The sequence below is a fragment of the Micropterus salmoides genome, unplaced genomic scaffold (genome assembly GCF_014851395.1).
Source record: "Micropterus salmoides isolate LMB-PRFRI ecotype aquatic unplaced genomic scaffold, ASM1485139v1 Ms_hic_scaffold_16, whole genome shotgun sequence".
Lineage (NCBI taxonomy): Eukaryota > Metazoa > Chordata > Actinopteri > Centrarchiformes > Centrarchidae > Micropterus > Micropterus salmoides.
Window position 1 is genome coordinate 3,245,372 of NW_024040707.1, and position 17,989 is coordinate 3,263,360.

Genomic DNA, 17,989 nt, shown 5'->3' on the forward strand with positions numbered 1-17,989 from the left:
GATGCTGCGTTCAGTAACGCAGCGTTACTTGCCTTAGTAACTAGTAATACTATTACTGTTTTAGAAAAGTAATTAGTTTCACTACTAGTTACTGGGAAAAGTAATATTACAGTAACGGGTTACTGCCCAACACTGGTGACGTCATGGTTTACGGTCACTAAGATAATGATCATTCTGCACTGATCTGTCAGACTATCCTACTGATTTTATCACTATATACATAAATGTCAACTGATCACCGGACTGTGGTAAATGGAGGCTATATAAGAGATTGGCACGCTAACTCCAGTTGTAGAGGGAATAACAAAAATCATAAAATCTCTCCAGGTGATCTAAATGATTTAATGAGCTTGTTACGTGTAACGTGGGCTTACGTTACACAGCTATCAGCCCGATCCTGAATCACGAGCGTTGAATTAAAAGAAGATTCTCCACTTTATTTTTCCGCTGCTGGTTGAAACAAGACTACAGTCCTTGCTGTTCCTTGTTGTCTCTACCGATGAGGATGATGCTAGCTAGTGCTGTGAATATCCTGTCAGTTCACGGGAGAGAATGTCGCTGTTGCCACCTGCTGGTGTAGCTAGTAAATTATTCTCAAATTTCCAAATCTCTGCTTACAGATCTCAGCGGGACAGAGGGGACAAGATTGACAGGAAGCAATCCGCAAGTGTGTAAAACAGTTGTGTGTAGAAACGGATCAACAAAATGCGTAAATCACTTTGTATGTGAAACAAAAAGATCTTTGTACAGATTTAATTGTGTTTACAAAGTGTGATTTGTGTATATATTTACAGATCTCCGCAGTACACATTGGACATAATTACACAATTGTGTAAAAACAGGTGTGTGTACACATCACCCTGTATTTTTGTGGATCTGATTTTACACATCACAAAATGTAATACACATTTTCAGATAGTGAATGTCCGATGACCTGGTGGAGGCTGAGAGTTTTTTCCAGAGAGACATGAGACCGAGGTAAAAATGCAAGCACAAACGTGGCATTTATTGTCTTCCATACAAGATGAGACACCAACAAGCAAGAAACTTACACTGAAAGCAACTAGCTGCCTTACATACACTCCCTCCTGCAGGTAATTAAGTGGGTAACACTACTTAGGTGGGACCACCATCATTTAGAATAAATATTTACCTAAAAACCCAACACCATAGAAAAATAGAGCACAAAGAATTAATATTTACATATACAGATTTCTATCAAATCAATAACACATACTCTCAAATTAATCACAAATCAGCATTGTTGATGCCTTTCCTGCCCCCTACCCTCAGCTTTATGGTTTGCTCCTGCAGCTCTTAAGCAGGTGCGTGGGCCTACAGTACTCCTTTGCCTCCGCCCCCTGCTGAAGAGACAACCAGGAAGGTGAGTACTTACATTGTTTGCATTATCTATTAAAACTAATTTGATAACTAACTGGAATGGAATAGAAACACTCAATACTATGTCGTGAACCTTGACTATCCCTGATTGAGGTTTCTTTCCACACAGGCAGGATGGCCAGACCCCTCTGTGTTTCCTCAACCCCCTCTGGAACTACTCACAGCAAAGACGGTTATCAAGTGTTTCACAAATCAAACAATCAAAATAACAATGTGTATGGCTCCTGCTTTATCAATAATCCCCACATTAATACTCAGTTGACTATTTCTGGTAAATGGAACCCCTGGTCTCCATTAAAGTGAAATATCTGCGCATCATTGTACACATTTGTAGATTGTCTTCTGTGGGTTAGAAATTTAAGTCGAATTAAAAACTTCCATATTCTGTAGGGATTATTCCATAATGTTGTCAGAACATAAATCTTAGCCTGTCAGTGGGGAAAAGCATTTGTCCCCAACAGCCATTGCAGCCTGATTCGTGGCTGCCGGCTAAAACAGTCAGTGAATTAAAGGTTTATTTAGACCAAACCTGAGTGGTTAAGACATTTCCATCCACAGAGCCACACTGTTTGGGGTCAAAGTTTTCACTCTTAACCATTGAAACCCATGGAAACTGACAAAACACGTTAAACATAGTCACCTCCATCTGTACGCTGCCTGCATTTCCTCTGGTGTTCAAACCAATGTTACTCCTTGTCTTCCATTTGTAGATGACCAGCAGAGAAACAGCCAACAGCACAAAAACCAAGGGCAGGCACACAACCAGAGGCAAGAAGTAACCTGGATAAGAGACATGGGAGAGGGCTGGAACAGAAATAAATAAAGTTAGGATACACAGTTTAAAAGGGATTTTTTAAAATCTTGTACTGGAAACATAACTGTCAAAGCTCAGGAAATGCAGGATTGGATCCAAAGGCCAATGGAGATACTTGAAACTATCTAAAAGGCTGATGAGAAAGTGGGAGCAGGTGGGGGGGGGGGGGGGGGGAGGTTAAGTGACTGGGACTGGAGGGAAAAGGGTTACTGCAGGACAAGAGGGAGTGGCTTGTTTTACAGTAACCCCTTTCCCTCCAGTCAGAGTCAGTGGCACAATCTCCATGTCCACAGTCACAGGCTCTTTCTGCCGACTTTGCCTGAGGGAATTGCCCACAGTTCATAGCATTTTGACGTGAAACACAGGGATACCAGGGGAAGCCCGGAAGCACAAGAAAAATTCTGGCAAAACCGCCTTAAGAGAAGAAAGAACAACTGTAACAAGCATGAAGGAGCAACCAACCTTAATGTTAACAAGGTCAGAAAAAAAGTACATGTAAATATAAACACAAAGCTCACTGATAGTTCATAAAGCCAGAACTGTGTGTAGTTTGTTCTCTGATGGAATGATGATTATATATAAACATAGATAATTAATGAAAATAACCTCTAGTCTACTCTGTAGGATAAGAGCCTGCAAGACCTATAAATTAGGCAGTTGGTCTATTAAGTGCCTTGGTCGTGAAGAAAGTTAAAAAAAGTGTGCAACATGTTTCCGCATCGTCAAGAATATGTGATGATGTCGCAAAGTGCTGTCTCAATACTATTTATAGCATTTTGAGCCATTACAGTCTCTTGCACTCAATCACTTACCAGAAGACATCAAATAAGTTTTAGGGGGGCATTGAGATTGGGCCAGTGAGATTGCTGAAACAGGTGACAGAGGGACAGGTAGAGAACAGCAATGTTTAGGTTTGGGGAAGGGGGAATGTAGCTGGAGAGAGTTTACAAGAAATAGTTCACATGGCATCTTTAATGAGAAAAATCTGACTCTGAGATCAGAAATTTTTCTTAATTTGTTATGTGTTCAAATGAAATGTAAAAAATTTTTATACTTATATAATAAAAAACACAAGCCATGTGTATCATATTTAATTCAACCTGATGAGTTTTACATCGTGTAGACTTACAGCTGAAGATGAATAATAAAATTACTGTAAAATTTAATGTGAAATTAACTTTTCTGTGTACGAACCTGTCCTTAGTGTTGTTTTGTTTAATTTTACAGTTTAAGAATATTTGTTTTGTTGAAGATGAAGTTGGCAGAGAGACACTGATTGGCAGGAGGACTAACAACACGCTGAACTGTACCTGTTGGCTGGTTGGTGGTTTCAGGGAAAGCTGGTGACGATGTGAAATTAGATGCTGCTCATTGATAGATAGATAAATAAATTATACACAAACAATATACATGTGTTCATAAGATCAATTAATGGTCACAAAAGCAAATTCTGATTATCTGACTGTTTACTGACAAGAGAAGGTTGAAGTTATCCTGATCAACACATTACATAATAATATTTACATATGATGATACATATTATTAAAATGTACTGCTAGGGGTTAAGGTGCACACAATTAAACCTCTCTGGATTATGTCCATGTTGGACTTTGGATTCTGAAGTCACATTTTTATGACAGTAAATAAAAAAACAATCCTCACCATCTATGACAATGAGCCGAATCCTGCGGTGCAAATCTGGAGACAGAGCTCTGCCGTAACCACACCTGTACATTCCTGTGTCCGACTTTGTCACTCGTGTGATGCTCACATACAGTCCAGATCCTTCTTTATATTCGATGCTGTATCTGCCACTCCGAGTTCTGTTCCCATCTGTTTCAATGATAATGTCCTCTTCTTTTTTACATTTATTCTTACAGAAGAACTTCTGTCTTCCATATTTAGTCTCTGCATTGCATGCAAGTGTGACGTTTTCTCTTTCAGTAAATGTTCGGATAAAACCAGAGTTCCCAGCCAGCGGTGCTGTTGAAAAGATGAACAAACATTAGTTAGTTTCTGTATTTCCTGTAAGACGCTGCAGTCTGATCACAGTACTTCCTGCTTCACATTAACACAGATCCACAGAGTCACACTGAGAGCTGCCCAGTTCATCCACAGTCTGTGACTTGGAGAGTAAAATAATTTTATTTAATATCAATAAAATAGTCCATATATCATAATTAACTCACATTCTTTCCACTATTTAATAATAATATATATCCAGTTTAATGACTTTCAGTAGAAACTCACCATCTGAAACTCTGACCTCAAAGTCCCTGAATGATTCTGGAACTGAAGTCCCGCCCAGACCACACCTGTACCGTCCTGAGTCAGACTTGGTCAGATTTGTGATGGTCACAGACACAATTCTTCTTCCAGACGATCTGTTTCTGTAGTCAATGCTGTATCTGCCACTCTGAGCTCTGACATCATCTGTTTTAACCAGAATATCTTCTGCTTTGCATTCGTTCTTACAGAAGAACTTCCTGCTTCCAGACAGAGACACGTTGCAACTAATTGTACCAGTTTCTCCCTCAGCTCCTGTATAAATGTCGACTTTTGTGCTGACGAGCCCAGTGTTTCCACCACACAGTGCTGTTGGAAAGATGAACAGAGAACCCTGATGGTCAGTACTTCCTGTGTTGTACACCGACTGTAAAACAGACTGCAGGTTAATGAGGGTGGTGTAAGAGGTGACAGAAGGTAGCTTACAAGGAACAATAGGTTTGTATAATGAGATGAAGTGAGCAGAAGAGGTGAAGATGAGAGAATGAGACGAGATGACTCTACCGCAGTTGTTATGGTGGTTGCTGTTTTAGCCGCTGTGATGTTTACAAGAGGCGTGACATGCGGCGGGACCAACCCACAGCTGGAGCAAGATTCTGCACTGTTGCTGTTGTATTCATAAGTTATATCAGTTAAGCCTATAAAAAATTATCAAATGCGCAATCGAACGTTCTGCCCTTCACTGTTTGTGCAGCGCCGCATAAAGTTGTTCTAACCACATTCCTTGATGTCATTTCACTTTGATGTTACTGATGCTGTTGAATGTGATGTGTGGATGGGCAGCAGGACTGTAAAAATTAACACTTGTGGCTGCGCCTCTCCAGAGAGCTGTGCGCATTTACGCACAAGCAACAGCAATATAAATTAATATTTTAAAATGTCCCGACGCACCGACAGGATCGGTCAGGATCTAATGTTAATTCATGTTCTGTGTTCTTCCACACATCCAAAAGGTCTCACTCACAGTCCAGTTTCATACAGTGAAACTGTTTGGAGTAAAGCAGCCGTCCTCCTGATCAGTCCTGAAGAGCGTCTAAACATGGATTATAGAAGCGGAAAGTTTAATTCTTTTATTAAGTTTATTACTGCAGGACTTCTGCTGAAGTCAAATTATTAGACTGTAATATCAACCAGAGCATTCAGCACTGACCAGCTGTATTATAATAATAGTGCCCATGTAGTCTGCACATGTCAACAGTACAGTCCTGTGATGACAGTTTTAATTGGGGCTATATGAGATAAATGTTACTGTGTCATTTTTTAAAGGGACTGATGATGAAATACTCATCTCATCAAGCTGAGTGCTGAAATGATCTCCTGTTTTCATGCAAAAGGCGCACTGCAAAAAAAAAAGTAGTACTGTGTAGCCTAGTGCATGATAAGGTTGTTGTAATCTGTTTGTGGAACCTCGAGACCCCCCCGGTAAGGTTTATAGGTGATTGATAGATATTTATTAGTCCTTTCAGAAATTCATAGTGTGTCATACAGCAAACATCAGACCAACAACCAGACAGCTGCTTTACAAACACAAACATCACCTGAGTGTTATACAAGTTAGGACTAGACCAAAGATTTGATGAATCGCTTCAACCTTAATGATCTGTAGCCTTTAGTGCCAAAAGCTGCTCTGCTCCTCTGACAGAGATCACAGCTCAAACAGTGGGCAGATGATGCAGCTGTGCAACAGGTCATATTTAAATTGACATCACTTTAAAATGACGGCTCCAAGGAAAGGATATCTAGACTGCGTCCAAAAAGTCTTTTTTGCTCAGGAAGAGTTCTGACTGAGTGAAGTGAACCGGAAGTATTTCAGTTACAGCCATGATAAGAGCTGTTCGAATTCTCTAAAAGCAAAGGAAAGGAGCCTCAATGCTTCCTTTCATATCTCCTTTAGCATTGGGTACACCAGACCATCATTTAAGAAAGGAAAGGATAGAATGCTTTCCCACAAGTCCTTGCAGCGGCAATATTTAAAGAAACACATGTTCTCAAACTCAAACGATGAAATCCATTGACCACATTTCCGCAAAATCCGTGCAATACAGACGCACACCCCTCTCACAAAAACACTCTCACAATTTCCTTCTTTCTTTTGGTTTGTTTGTTCTTTTTTTTGTTTTTGGCTTTGCCGTAATGTAATGCTGTTTCAACACCATTTTATGTATCGGATTGTTGAATTAAGCTATAAAGTGTTGTATTAGAACTTTCTACCATTAAAAAAGAAATCACCAACCATGACGGATAAACGATGCTGATCAAGTTACCATTGGCTATTAAGCCTTTTCTCTCTTATGCCATAACTTGCTAACATGTGTAGTCTATGTCTTGAACTGTCAGCAATAACTGAGACCAATGCAAGCTGTGTAGTCTTGTAAATGATCAAAGTGAGGATAATGTTGCAGCATGTAGGCTCACGTTATGTATTTCCTGTTATGATTTAAGGATTTTGGTCTTGTTTAGTTCCGTGTCTTGAGTTCTACTGTTTTGTCTTGTTTATTCTGGTGAAGAAGTTCTCATTCTGTTTTCTTTTCTTACTACTTAGTCCTGCATTTTAGTTCTGTCTTAGTGTTTACTCATGGTCTATGGATTTCTGTGTTGTTATTTCGCCCACGCCTGCTTTGTGCTCTGTTTGATCCTAGTTCGGCCTGTTACGTTTGTAGTCTATCTGTATGATTAGTTTTTAGCCTGGTCTGTGTTCCAGCTCCGGTTTGTATTCTGCATTTTGATCTGGTCTTGGTCTGTTGTCGCATGCTTTACTTCCTGGTTTCTTTTGAAGTTGTCAGTGTCTGGTGTTTGAGTCTAGCTTGTCTCTGTGTGTGATTAGTCCCTCATGTTTTTCACATGTTGACTCCCTCCTTGTGTCTGTGTGGATTATTGTGTTTGTTGCGTGAAGCTGTCTTGCTCCCTACGTTCTGTGATCCTACCCTGTGTTTAGACGTATGTACTCCGTGCCTTTGGTTTTTTGTACCGTACTCAGCCACTGTCTGTAAGTGTGCTCGCTTTGATTTAATAAATCACTGAACTCTGCCTGCTCAGCTCCGCTGTCTTGCGTTTGGGTCTTCAACTCGCTCACACATGCTGCAGCCCCTAACATTTCCAGCCTTCAGCAATCACATCTTTCCTTGACCTCATGACGTTTTCCATCGAGGTCAAGGAAAGGAGATTTTTTTTGACTTTTCGGATGCAGCCCTCATTTCTTTAAATGCCTGTTTCCTCAATTCCTGTCTCCTCGCGTCTCCTCCTCGACTCCTCTAGCTCGCATCTCGGGTGGGAGGGACTAAGACGCGCTGCAAGGAGTCGAGAAGGCAGAAATTTGGGAAATGAGAAAGGCCCAGTGTTTCCTCTGCCACGGAAGCGCGCGTTAATTCAACGGTGAAGCCAAAGTTTGCACTTCACTAAAGTTAATGAAAATTATAACCTGGATTGTTTCATCTATCGTTTTAGTGTTGTTTCATCAACAAGGTTTTGCAGAGCAAGTTAGCACAGGGATTATAAGGACGCTTTTATAGGCTAATGTTAACGTTGGGTGTTACTGAACTTTGTATTATTTATTGCACTGAATTGATAATGTCTAAACAAAATGAGCATATAGTTTCCTTCATAAAGTAAACATTTATTTTGCGATAGTCTGATGATGTTATAACTGACGGCGGACTTGATCAGTAAGTCATCCATGTTACTGTTTGGAAGCTAGATCTAGACAGACTGTCACCTTTTTCAGATAAGCTGCTCCTACAAATATCTACGCCATCGATACTGTAAAATCAGCATCACTATAGTCAGTTTAACACATTGCTCGCCACAACGTTACACCTTCTTGCATCTAAATATACTTTAAACTGAATGCAGCATTGTAGAAAATATTTTGTCCTTGTAATCCACGTTTCCATGTTGAGTCCCCCTCCTTAAAGGTTAAATTATTATCGTAATAATTTAATAATGCATTGCATTAAACAGAACTTTTCATACACAAAAAGCTGGACATGCAGTCTGCTAAAATATGTATGCCTGTCCATAAAGCACAAATGATGGCCTACCGTGAAGTATTTAATTTTGTGTATACTTCACATCAGAACTAATAACAGGGGTGAATATGGAGAAGTTTCTATTTTCCTAGCAAAAGTTATAGTGGGTTACATATTATTGCAGACTTTCATAAACCTGCCATAAAACGTACCCCCCCTTTATAACGCACAGATGATGGCCTACTATCACGTATTTAATTTGGTTTATACTTTACATCACGAAAAGTTATAGTGGGATACAAAATACAAACTGGGGTCCAGAGAATATCTAGTACACTAGAGCTTATACTGTTCATTAAGCCTTACAAAGAAGTGTTGCATCAAAGAATGTACCGTAACTTGAGCTAAAGTTAACAGGAATAAATTTATTTACTTAAAATTAAGTTACAGAAAAGATCCTGTTACCGAAAGAAATAACTAAGTTACTGAATATACTAAAACATTACATTATATGTTAAACAAGAGATTTTGAAAGCTTGAACATTGCCTTTGTCTCCTTTTGTCCCAGATTGAATGTGCCCCTCTGACAAAACAACTGGCCCCAGCCTGGACAACTCAGTAAAATTGGTCTAGAACCGCCACTGATAAGAACACAGCAACATGTAATCATTCCTCACCTGAGAAGAAGCAGAAGAACAGAACACGGTGGATATTCATTCTGAATTTGATCCTGATGGAGACAAATCATTCAACTGCAGGAGAACTGCCTCTATCACTTCACTCCTTCCACTCTGTCTGATCAGTCAGGAAGATGAAGGTGCTTTAATTTCTCTTGTTTCCTTCCTCTATCTCACTTTCTGTGTGTCTGTTGGTTTACTAACTTTAGCTGCACCCACATTATGCTGACAATATGCTACTATTAAGTAATTAAAGTAAAGACTAAGACTGAGAGACTTCCTTGACCTTTCGTTGTGAGTTGATCTTAGGGCTTGGCAATATGGACCAAAACATATTTTGGTATTTTCTGCTAAGTGGGCTTGGAGGGGGGCTGCTGTAGTGTTCCAGTTTCAGCTGCTGTCTGTCTGTGATTATTTGACCAGCAACCACTGACAACCATCCATCCATCCATCGTCAACCGCTTATCCTGCGTACAGGGTCGCAGGGCCACTGACAACCAGTCAGATCAATTGATTAGTTAAACCCTAAATCGCAGCCAGTAATTCATTAATAACCTTTTAGCAGTTTTCAAACAAAACCACTGAAACCTCCACCTCTCAGTAACATTTTATTCACTATTTATTATTTACTTTGTCCTGATGTTTTAACAATTAAACAATAACCTTAATTAACTCTTAATGTTATTTTTTTTACGGTCAATGTTTTTTGCCTTTATGTCGCTTTGTGGTTGTTATGTTGTGACTGTCAACTAAAAGCATGTTCATTGAATTTTGACCTCAGTAAAACTGCCTCCAAGCAACAGCCCATGTGCTCGGACAGATTATCCATTAAGGATTATGGGCACAGGCCCAGGGGCCCAAGCGAAGGATCTAAACAGAATCATATAATTGGTCATGCGAAAAGTGTGGAAAACCTGCAACAGCCCTCCCTTAGTCATCACATAACCCAAGTGTTCGTTGTTCAAAATGTGGAAAAAGAGAGGAGGGAAGTCTAAACCACACTATTGCCTGCACTCGCTGCATTCTTTGCAAATGACACAAGACCAGGCAATAGTGTGGTTCCAACTTTGAGAAGCCGGAGAAAAGCAACTGCTGCGGCCGGATGTGGCGCCTGCAGCCGCCTTGCTCCTGCGAGGTTTTAAAGTAATGTGACATAGTGACGTCTTGCAGCGCCGGCAAAAGTCGGGCACAATTTCTTACCAGCATGCCTTATTTTAAGTCCAGCATGCATCACGTTAAGTCAGCGCTGCGCAGCGCCACATAAAGTCAAACACACCTTTTATCAGGTATTGTGGAGGACAATCAATGAAGATGCTCTCGCTGTCCTTATTCATCAAAAACCTGCTGCCTTTCAAAACAGAAAAGTAAACATCCAACCTCAACCCGTGACGGGGGTTTGGACGGTAAGGTGGGCTCCCTCACTATGATCTGCTGTGCTGTCAACTTCCAAATGTGGAAAAAGTTTCCACAGACTGGATCACCTATTTACCATCCACTAGTAACATTTTCTGCTTTGCCTGTACATACGCTACTAACAACGAAAATTATTTGCCCTGGAGACAGAAAGCACACCAACAACCCTGCATAGGGGCTGTCACACTACTAACACCTATTTAGAACAGGTCAATATTGAAAGCTGTTATGGACGTGGGCTAGAATTCCTGAATGGAAAGGCTCTAAAACGTGCCATCTATACAGTGACCCAGAGGAAAGGCTGCTGTTGAATGCATCTAATACTACATGATGGTCTACAATGAGGACCTGCAACTTTGAGATTTCACACCCATGTTTGTTTGGCAGGAAGCTGTGTTAGATACTTGTTCAGCTGTTGTTTATTTACAAGTCCCCTCTCATTTTCGACGCACCGAGTTAAACACTGTTGTTCAACCACTCACATATAATTCTTATATTAGTCCTTCTACTAATGGAAAAAAACTGACTAAAATGACAGGGAATTCCAGCCCTGGACTTATCACCAACTTCACAACGTCCGGACATTTGAGTCTGTGACTGTGTGCATCTCCAACCAATTGGCTGCTCTCTTCATGTCCTTCTCCAAGTACTGATTGGGAATTTGGAGCAGTTGCTGCCAATCACTCACTGCAGCTGTGGCAGGAGGGGAAGGGCAGAACATGCAGGAGCACAAGAGAGAGAGAGAAGCACACAAGAAAAAAAACAGTATACACGGCTCTAAATCTGTAACAATACATATAAGGTAAAGGATAAATATGCATGAAAAAGAAGTAGTCATTGTGTGTATCGTGTTGTCTTATATGTCTCTGGATGTGAGACTGCGCACAGGCAGAGCGGTCAGAAAGCAGTTTTGTGTTAAACATTATGAGCAACGCAGTATAATGTGCAATTAGTGCAAACGTATCAGTACAGTGCAGGTTAAGAAGCAGCTTCACATTATTATCGACATGTACAGTACAACTCACAAAGCTGGTTGAAATAAAAGAGTTACTGAAAAACAAGTTTTCCTCTTTGTGATAACTGTTGCTCTGGTTGTCACACTCATGCTCATGTAAATACTTCTCATCAAAACCAACGTATCCTCCAGCAGCATTACTGCAGATTGAATGCGAGCAACCCATTCTGTCAAACGTGATCAGGAGGCAAGGCAAGGTCATTAATGCTACTTGCCTACCTCAGATATGAGTGAAACCGCACATACTTAAGAAGTGCTGTTGATACCCGAGGCTCTGGAGACTGACAAACAAAGACCAGAAGGCAACATTGCAGACTTACCGCTCTGACTACCTGCCTAAAGAGATACAGGGGAGAATCCAGGAGAATAAACCCGATGTTCTCCACCAAACCATCCAAAGTGTACTCTCAGTGGCAGGGTAATAACACAACTGTACAGTATGCTCACCAATGCTCCAATGCTCAGTGGCTACAACAGCAGACATCCAAGAAAGACAGGTGGCAGGTATGAAGAGCTGGACAGCACCAGGCCCTGACATGATCCACACCTATCGGCAGCACAAATGAGCCACCGGCTGATGGATGGGACCGACCTAGAATGGCGGACAGTCCTGATCATGAAGGATCATCCAACTACCGGCCAATAACCTGCCTCTGCACAACATGGAAGCTCCCGTCAGGCTTCATAACATGGACAGAGCCCAGAAGAGAATTGGCAGTAATACCAGTGGATAGCTCGAGACCGCAAGACCAGGCAGACCAATCTGTGCATCCGCCTGGCTGCGTAAAATCTTCTCCACAAAAATACAGAGTGACTTCTACACAAAAAACAGTTTTTGCACATTTGCAGATTGCTTTCTGTCAATATGTGGGTCATGTTCCTTTTAACACATTTGTGGAATTTTGTCCAATGTATACTGCAGAGATCTGTAAAAAAAAAAAAAATACACAAATATCTCACCACCCAAAACATGTATTTTTACATTTGTCTTGTGTAAAATCAGAAGATGTGGAAAGTAAGAGCAACAGTGGTGCCAGTGGTACTCGGAGCACTGGGGGCTGTGACCCCCAAACTGGGAGAGTGGCTCCAGCAGATTTCAGGTAAAACATCAGAGGTCTCTGTCCAGAAGAGTGCAGTCCTAGGAACAGCTAAGATACTGCGCAGAACCCTCAAACTCCCAGGCCTCTGGTAGAGGACCAGAGCTTGAGGATGAAACATACCACAAGGGGTGAGAGGGGGATTTTATATATATAAAAAACTCACTATAATGTAATATAATTTTAATGACTTGAGGAAGACTGTTTATAGTATTATTGTTATTATTGTTCGTACTAGTAGTAGTATGTTAAGATTTTTATTTATAGGGTCTGTTTGGCAGGCCCATGCAATACATATTCTTTAATGCTAATTAGTACTACTCTATAGTTTATAATGGATCTTTAACTTTTGACTTATTTTTCACAACTTTAATTTATTTTGTTGTACCTTTTTCAGCATTCTGTTATGTTATCTTTGTGAGATCTGAAAACATAACAAATGTTAGAAATAATCTTTGTTATGTGTTTCTGAACAGAAGGTAAAAAAAGTATTGTGGCTGATATATCGGCAGATTTTAAAATCTTCAAATATCAAAATCGGTCTCCATAGTAGTCGGGGGTAAATTTTTATGACCTTGATTAAGCATAATAAGATGTACACTTAAAATATATTATATTAATAAGTATGTTGGATAAAATCCAGTAAAAGAGAAGTACAAGATTACAAGGCCCCAGAGGATGAGGACCTGTGCCCCCACATCCTTCCCGCCTCTTGCAATGGTTCTTGAAGAAGTGTGAACTTCATGATGCGGCTGCTTTGAAATGTAGTAAAAACAGATCTGACTGAAGTCACTTTTAAAATTCTAAACCTTTAATTTTACATCAAAAGAGGAAATGTTTAGTGAAAGTCAACATTCTCTGCAATTTTAGATTAATCTCTTTGGACAAGCTGGTGTCTTTTTGTCTTTGTATAAAAACTCTGCTCTGTTTTTCACGCACTGACCACAAACATCACACCCATTGTGACTCTTCTGTAGGCTATTTTCAAACTGTATCTGATAAATATCAGCACCACCTCGGCAGCATTTACCAGGCGCTGCAACTGTAACCTGCAACATTTAACCCTGTAGTTTAGAGGATCTGAACAAATTGAACATGGTCACTACCAGTTTTCCAGATCATTGGTGTTGCGGAGCTGCTGTAGTGTTTAAGTTTCAGCTGCTGTCTGTCTGTGATTATCTGATCATCGACCATCGACAGCCAATCAGATCAGTTTATTTAGAGTAAACCTGAGTTAGGGAAGTGAATAAACTGGGTTACAATGTGTAGTTTCACCAGAAGTTGATGTTACGCATGGCTGTAATCAGAACCGGTCTTGATCTCCCTGGGGCCCTAAGCAAAATTCTGCTACGGGCCCTCCTACCTGACTCGTGATCCATGTAAACAATTTATCATTGCTGCACACTACTGACACCGCAGTGCTCTCACTGCAATCCTCCCTCCTTTAAAGCAGTCTGTCTCTGTAATAAGTCTGAAAGGAAACCTCTTCTAGAAAAATCCAGTGCTCGTTTGGATGGACATCTGCATACTAACTCAGTCCTCATGAAGTCTGTTAAGACTGGGGGCCAGTCTGCTGGGTCATTTGGTGGAACAGCGCATGTCCCAATAGGGTCTGAGCTGCTTTTATCTGATGTTGGCTGTGCATCTCTGGCTGTGCTTATACTGGCTGAGGCCGTCTATGTTTCACCTGGGTCTGTGTGACTTGCTAAAGACGTCTGGACTGGGTCTACGCTTGAACTGGCTGACAATCCAGCATCTACTCGACTGACAATCTTAAGCAATGCCTCTGTTAATTATACTGTAGATAACAATACTTGATAGATATTAATGTTATCAGCTGCATCAGACCCTTTCAAACAGGCTCCCCTAGGTTTACTTGAGTACATTTTCAAATATAAAATACTATTTATACTATGACTTGACTGAATATGTGAAGGTTATGATTTACTGAGAGATGTCAATCCAACTTGCCCAGTCTGGCCCGATAATCAACATTTTAATAGTTAATGTCAACCCACTGCTTTCTATTTTGCTTTAGACCAGAGTTGTAACTATACCTTGACTTAGAGACAGATATCAATTGTCTTGTTTCAAAATGATGTGCGCCTATGAGGAGAGCCATCACATGTGTGCACATATGGACGCCAATAGAAAATGCTTATGTACAGAGTCCAGAGTTCTGTGCGACGCACCTGGATACAGTGACATAGAAGTGGCTTCTATTAGCTTGCTTTGGTTAGAATAAAGAGTGTTGGCCAAGGCACACTACATTTAAAATAATCACTGTGGCAGATTAGTGTAAGGTAATAATTTCTGCATGACGCAATACATACACTATTTGCTTTAATGTTAGTTTATAATGAATCTGTAACTTTTGACTTATTTTTCACAACTTTAACATATTTTGTTGTACTTTTTTCAGCATTCTGTTATGTTATCTTTGTGAGATCTCAAAACATAACAAAGATTATTTCATTTCAACATTTGTTATGTGTTTCTGAACAGAAGGTAAAAAAAGTATTGTGGCTGATATATCGGCAGATTTTAAAATCTTCAAATATCAAAATCGGTCTCCATAGTAGTCGGGGGTTAATTTTTATGACCTTGATTAAGCATAATAAGATGTACATTTAAAATATATTATATTAATAAGTATGTTGGATAAAATCCAGTAAAAGAGAAGTACAAGATTACAAGGCCCCAGAGGATGAGGACCTGTGACCCCACATCCTTCCCGCCTCTTGCAATGGTTCTTGAAGAAGTGTGAACTTCATGATGCGGCTGCTTTGAAATGTAGTAAAAACAGATCTGACTGAAGTCACTTTGAGAATTCTAAACCTTTAATTTTACATCAAAAGAGGAAATGTTTAGTGAAAGTCAACATTCTTCGTAATTTTAGATTCATCTGTCTGGACAAGCTGGTGTCTTTTTGTCTTTGTATAAAAACTCTGCTCTGTTTCACGCACTGACCACAAACATCACACCCATTGTGACTCATAAATTCTGTAGGCTATTTTCAAACTGTATCTGATAAATATCAGCACCACCTCGGCAGCATTTACCAGGCGTTGCAACTGTAACCTGCAACATTTGCCATATTTAATTCTGTAGTTTAGAGGATCCGAGCAAAAATGAACATGGTCACTACCAATTTTCCAGATCGTCTGTGTTGCGGAGCTGCTGTAGTGTTTAAGTTTCAGCTGCTGTCTGTCTGTGATTATCAATGACCAGTCAGATCAGTTTATTTAACAACCTAAATAGCTGCCTGTAATTAGTATTGAATCATTTAGCAGTTTTCTCCAAACACAACCACTAAAACATCCACCTCTCAGTGACTTTATTTATTTATTATTGATTCTGTCCCAATGTTTTAAATAATGTTTTTTGGTTAACAACCAAACAATAATCTAATAGTCAGGATAGTAGTAAATAAAGACCAGCAAAGCACGTGCATGTGAACGTGCACGATGCGCGTAACAGTGAATACATTTTTGATTAATAAAAAAAAATTAATTAAACAGTAACGTTACACTTGGAGGTGCACGGCTCTCCTCGGGAGAGACAGCTAGCTCAAACAGTGGCATCGGTGCTCCTCGGTGTGACAGTTTCAGGCAGAACTCTGCAGCCACTCCCCCCCTCGGCTGTCTGCCTTTAAGCCCTTCGTGTCCATCGGGATCAGGTGCAGCCACTTATAATATTATCTGATTGTTATATTTCTGACCTTTTAGTCCCATACGCACCAGCACGTACCTTGAGATCCTCGGGCAGAGGTCTGTTGTCTGTTCCAGAGTCTCGACTGAAAACTAAAGGGGACAGAGCGTTTGCTGTCAGGGCCCCGAGGCTCTGGAACAGCCTGCCCGAGGAAATCAGGTCAGCTGAGTTAGTGAACTCTTTTAAGTCCCTTCTTAAAACATACTTTTATAGGCGAGCCTTTCCCGATCTTATTTGACTTTATTTTATCCTTTTTATTTTATTTTACTAATTTTATATTTATCTGTATTTTAGTCTTTTCAATGTTTTCATGCTTTTATCTTGTATTGTTTTTGTATTATTGTCTTTACACTTGTTAAAGCACTTTGTAACTTGTTTTTGAAAAGTGCTCTACAAATAAAGATTATTAGTATTATTATAATTCTCATGAATTTATTAAAATTCGTACGTAGTTTAGACATGCTACATAATTAACAAAATAGTAGTTAGCTGACAGCCGAACTGAAGTTAACGTATGGGGAATTATTTGTGAGCTTTCTGTCTGATCACAGGTGTTGTCAGTTAGTTTCGTTTTCCCCCGGCAGGAGCACCTCCTCGTCTCATTCAGTTTTGTCTGTCAGACGGCGAGGGGATACTTCCAGCGAATCAGTAACATAATGCAGTATGGGGCGTGTAGTAAATATTATGAATTCTCTTTAAATAGGCTAATGACGTTAGTCTCCTATAACAACTTTTTTTTCTTTACATGTCAGAAAACTCAGATATGTGGGAGAGATTCTGAATGTGCAGAAAGGTTTGAACATGAGCAGATAAGTTACAGTGTTTCCCATACGTTCATTTATTTGTGGCGGCCTGCCACAATATCAGCGCTGACCACCACTTATTGATTTTCGATTTTCTTTACTAGGCCTATTTAAAATCGTATTTGAGCTGCAGGCAGCGCGTATTCGCGCAGCACATCCTCTCACCCGCCCTCCCCATCCGTACCTCGATCTCTCGCTCTCTCTCCCTCTTGTCCCAGCTATTAAAAGTTATTAGCAAGCATGTAAGGAGCCTAGCTAATAAGGAGAGCTAAGTTAACGTTAAAATACAGCTGGGTTTTCGAGGCTAGCATGCTGTATCTGCGCCACAGTTACACTTTCATTCTGTGGGAAACACTGAGTTATGATATGTTAAGTTATTAACAGATGAGCTAATAAAGTCCAGTCAATAACTGAAACGGATTAATTCATCACCGAGATGAAAACCACAAACACATTTAAATGGGTTACTTCCCCACAAAAGAGGCGGTAAGACTTAATCATGTGTGTTGACTCAGCAGGGATGATATTAAATAAGTTGAAAAAAAGAAACATATTTAAAAGCATTAAGAAAGAAAGAACCTCACTACATTATATTCTATTATAATTATGTATTTTGAATTGTCACCTGCCACCTGAATTTTTAGACATTTCCACCATAAATTGGTGCAGAAAAGGCAGAAATTGGAGGAGAAATTTTCACCAGAATGCAGGAAATTAAGTGTTTAAAGCTCAAAATCTTCTGGGGGAGGACCCCCACACTCCCCACTTCTTAAGTCCCCCATCCAAGAAAACAGTATCTGGCTTCAG